Source organism: Leptonychotes weddellii, chromosome 4 (assembly GCF_054177405.1).
Source record: "Leptonychotes weddellii isolate Sample4059 chromosome 4, ASM5417740v2, whole genome shotgun sequence".
Classification (NCBI taxonomy): Eukaryota; Metazoa; Chordata; class Mammalia; order Carnivora; family Phocidae; genus Leptonychotes; species Leptonychotes weddellii.
The window spans coordinates 34686340-34691514 of record NC_138372.1 but is presented as its reverse complement, the minus strand read 5'-3'; the positions used below and the strand labels follow the sequence as shown (position 1 = coordinate 34691514).

The window sequence follows — 5175 nt, the reverse complement described above, 5'->3', positions numbered from 1 at the left end:
GGAAGGGATGAGAGAAGGAATAAAGGAAAATGGATGGTGCTAGAAGAGTCCTAAAAGTTTGTCTAGTTCAGCCCTTTGTTCTAAAGATGAACAAACTGGCTAGATAGAATCAGATCTGGGACTGGAAATCCTGGCTTCCTGACATCTGGTCAGGATCTTTGTAAGAGCAGAGATACAGAGCACTGAGAAATGACATAGGGAAGGCAAAGGGCCAGGGTGGAAAGCTGGGCCTTTGCTTTACCACACTCTTCACAATGTGTGGTCGTATTTGTCTATTTACTTGTGTTATGTCTGTCTTTGCAGTGTCAGCTCCATGAGACCAGAGACCGTGTCATGTCCACTACTACATCCTTAGCACCCAAAACAGGGCCTGCATATAGAAGGCACTCACTAAATATGTCCATCATTCATAGTAGCAGCAACATAGAAAGTATTAGGAATTACACCGAAAATACTACATAGAAAAGAATATATAAAAGACTACTATATAAAAGAATATAATACTAATATAAAACATAGAAGATGATCTGAATTAGTTGAGAGACATTCATGCTCACGGACAGGCTGACTTAATATTAAAAACATGTCCCGGGGTGCCTGGGGGGCTGAGTGGGTTAAGCAACCCGACTGTTGATACCAGCTCAGGTCATGATCTCAGGGTCATGGGATCAAGGCCCACGTTGGGCTCCATGCTCAGTGGGGAGTCTGCTTGGGAGTCTTTCCCTCTGCCCCTTCCCTCGCTCATGTTCATTCTCTCTCTCTCAAATAAATAAATAAAAATCTTTAAAAAAAATAAAAATAAAAAAAGATTTCTTATCAATGAAGGGCACCATGGAGAAAATAAATAAATAACAGGATAGAAGATATTCACAATGTTTAAAACTGACAAAAGATTAACATTTAGGGGCAGTTGGTTAAGTGGCTGCCTTCGACTCAGGTCATGATCTCATGGGTCTTGGGATTGAGCCCCAGGTCGGGCTCCCTGCTCAGTGGAGAGTCTGTTTCTCCCTCTGCCTCTCCCCCACCCTCAAATAAATAAATAAAATCTTTAAAAAAGATTAACATTTAGAAGATACAAGAAATTCCTGCAAATGAACAAGAAAAAGAGAAAACTCAAAGCAAAGATATACATGCAATTTTTAGAAGTGGCAACCCCCCAAAGACAAAAAGTATAGGGAGAGCTGCTTACAAGCATTAGTAATCAGAGAGATTTAAGTTAAACTACAATAAGATATCAGTTTCTATAATTTACACCAATAAAAATTAGAAGGCTGGATAATGGCAAGATTTGCAGAGATACAAGATTCCCTAAATCCCTCAGGCTGGCGGGATTATGAAGTGGTAGAGCCATTCTGGAGAACATTCCTTATCATATAGTCAAATTAGGTATATGCACATTTTATAATTCAGCTATTGAGCCCTGAGTATGCATCCCCCCAAAACTTCATCCAGGCGTGTAAGAGAATATGTATAAGGATGTTCATTGCAGCATTATTTGTAGAGTCAGGGAGTTGGAAGCAACTTGGAAGACCATCACTCAGAGAGTGAACAGGTAAAATGTATGGGATACCACCATTGCATATTATGTAGCAATCAGAAGAAACAGAAATTGGTTGTAGAGTGTATTCTTTGGTACAAAAAAGCAAAAAAGGAATCAGATTAATAAAACAATACCATTTATATACAGTAAAAATACATGCATACAAAACGGCAATGTATATTTTTAAGAACATATACAAATGAAAAATACACATTAAATTGCTAATAACAAGAATGAAGAGGGAATACCATTACAGATCCATATGATCATCTCAATAGATACCCAAAAAAAGGAAAAGCAAGGTTGTGGGAAACAAGAGCAATATACAAAATTCAATTGTATTTTATATATGTGCAAAGTACAGTCATAAATTGAAAATTTTAAAATGTTATTTATAAGAGCATTAAAAACCATGAAATACTTAGGGAAAATTGTTATAAAAGATATGCAGGTTATATATGCTGAAAATCACAAAATATTGCTGGGGGAAGTTAAAGAAAATCTAAAAAAAAGATAAGCCATGCATATGAATCATAAGATAATATTATCAAAGAGGTAAATTCTCCTCTGATTGATCTGGAGATTCATTGCAATCTCACTCAGAAACCCAGCAGGATTTTGTGCAAAAATTGACAAACTGATTCTAAAATCTGTATGAAAATGCAAATGACTTAAGGTAGCCAAAGAAATTTGAAAATGAAGAACAAAGTTGTAAGAGGTACACTGCCTAGCTATCACAACTGATTTTAAAGCTATAATAATAAAGGCAGTGTGGTGTTGCTGTAAATATAGATATATATATCAATGGAACAGAATAGAGAGTCCAAAGATAGGCCCACACATAAATAACCAATGATTTCTTATAAAGGTGCAAAGGCAATTCAATACAGAAAGGATACTCTTTTTAACCCGTGGTGCTGGGACAATAGATATTCATTTCCAAAAAAAAAAGAAGCAGCAGCAGCTCTTGATCCTTACCTCACACTTCATATAAAATTCAACTAAAAATGGATCACTGACCTAATTGTAAAACATAAAACTATAAAACTTCTGGGAGAAAACAAAGGAAAGAAAATCTTAGTGACCATGGGTTAGGCCAAGATTTTTTAAATAAGACACAAAAAGCACAAATTATAAAACAAACAAAAAAACCTGAGAAATTGGATTTCTTAAAAATTAAAAAAAAATTTGCTCTTCAGATGGCACTGTTCAGAAAATGAAAATACAAGCCACGTCCTGGGAGAAAAGATTTATTTGCAAAACTCTGTTTGACAAAAGATTTGTGAACAGAACATTGAAGAAGTTATCACAATTCAGTAAAAAGTCAAACAACCCAGTAGTTAGCAAAAAATTTGAACAAAGAATTCACTAAATAAGAATGTCAAATAAGTACATGAAAAATGCTTACCATCATTAGTCATTGGAGAAATGCACATTAAAACCACAATGAGATGCCACTTCACACCCACAAGGATGACTGTAATCACAAAAATGGGCCAGGTTAAGTGTTGGTGAGGAGATAGAAGAGATGGAGCTCTCCTAACTCTCACATCTTGTTAAATGCCTGACACAGTGGAAGTGCCCCCCAGTACATTATCAATTAATCATAGCAGCCATTAAGAATATTTACGATGCCCAAAGTTCAATGGAAAAACACAGACACGGAATCTACCCTCAGGAGGCTTCTGTCTAGCCATATTCTCTCCCTCTAGATGTGACAATCCCTTGAGTTCACTGTCTTTTTTTTAATTTAATTTTATTATGTTATGTTAGTCACCATACATTACATCATTAGTTCTTGATGTAGTCTTCCATGATTCATTGTTTGCGTATAACATCCAGTGCTCCATGCAGTACGTGCCCTCCTTAATACCCATCACCGGGCTAACCCACCCCCCACCCCCTCCCCTCTAAAACCCTCAGTTTGTTTCTCGGAGTCCATAATCTCTCATGGTTCTCCTGAATTCACTATCTTAAGAACTCCTGTTTTCCTAGTCCTGAGCTAATGTTTCAGGTTGTGGTTGGAAACAGTGATTACTCCAGCTGCGGCATGTCTAGAAGTCTGGAGGAAAAAGGCTCTAGAACTGTGAAGAAACAGTTGGCATTGATTCGGCTAGACCTCTAGCATGAGCTGCTGATTTGACAGGGGAAGAAAGAAGTGGGACTGCTAAACACTCCAGACAGATTAAGGGAAAAGCTCTGAGGCAGAAAATTCAACTAAGCGGGGGCCCTTCTGCCACTTGGAAGGCTGGCTGGAGTCAAAGGGCCACTGCTTCTCGCCAGAAGCAACTGTGGAATAGTGAAAGAGCAGGTCTATAGTCAGAACAGCTTAGCAGCCGGAAGATCCTGGACAAATCATTTTTTCTCTCTTAGCCTCCAATCCCTGGACACGTAGATGACAGATGAACGACATAGTAAATCAGCGAATGAGAAAACTGTAGAATGTTGGAAACAACATGGGTTCTAGACACAAGGAATCTTTATTTTTTTATTTGAATTCAATTAACCAAGGTATAGTACATCCTTAGTTTTTGATATAATGTTCAATGATTCATTAGTTGAGTATAACACCCAGTGCTCATCATATCACGTGCCCTCCTTAATGCCCATCACCACACAAGGAATCTTTAAAATGGTGATCAGGAGAATAGAAATAGGCTAAGCCTTTTGTATGAGGAAGGGAAGAAAGAACAATGAGACAGGTCACCAGAGTGACCTGGTCTCTGTGAATCTATGAATAGCTGTGATGAAGACAGTGGAGAAGAGCTGCTCCATGTGATCTTGAGGGTGGGAACCAGCACCTTGTGGGTATAAGGTATGCTTGCCGTGCACACCTCAGGCAGGCAGACTTGATTTACGGAAGTTTCTAAAGGTTAAGAGTTGCTTAAAAGTGGAGTTGGCTACCTCAGAAGGAAGTGAACTTCTTGTCACTAAATGTCATAATCAGTGTCCAGGTAGGATTAATGAAAAGACACATCACACATAACTGAGGAGAATCCAACCCAAATTCTGAATTGAGAAAAATGGAGTTTTGAATTTGGATATGATGAGTTTGAATGGAAAGCAGGGCATGCAAGTAGAGGAGGTACTGGGGATACATTTGGAACGTCATCATGAAAATGTCGATAGCTAAAGATGGTCAACAGACTCCCCATTACTGGTTTTGGTAAGTAAAGGCCAAGTGATTCTAAATATTTATAGAAGAGTGCTGGTGGAGTCAGAATGGTTAAAAGTAACAAGTCAGGAAACGAGAGATGTTGGCGGGGATGCGGAGAAAGGGGAACCCTCCTACACTGTTGGTGGGAATGCAAGCTGGTGCAGCCACTCTGAAAAATAGTATGGAGGTTCCTCAAAAAGTTGAAAATAGAGCTACCATACGACCCAGCAATTGCACTACTAGGTATTTACCCCAAAGATACAAATGTAGTGATCCAAAGGGGTACGTGCACCCCGATGTTTATAGCAGCAATGTCCACAATAGCCAAACTGTGGAAAGAGCCAAGATGTCCATCGACAGATGAATGGATAAAGAAGATGTGGTATATATATACAATGGAATATTATGCAGCCATCAAAAGGAATGAAATCTTTCCATTTGCAATGATGTGAATGGAACTGGAGGATATTATGCTGAG

General features: G+C 38.4%; 1 long non-coding RNA gene across 1 annotated transcript in view; it reads right to left on the bottom strand.

The window, feature by feature from the left end:
- Window positions 1-1209: 1209 nt before the first annotated feature.
- The window catches only part of LOC145721097 (uncharacterized), a 7417-nt gene continuing 3451 nt past the window's right edge, over window positions 1210-5175 (bottom strand). Inside the window, exon 3 of the long non-coding RNA XR_014144563.1 lies at window positions 1210-3017. This is a non-coding gene — a long non-coding RNA (uncharacterized LOC145721097). The remainder of the gene's footprint in view (window positions 3018-5175) is intronic.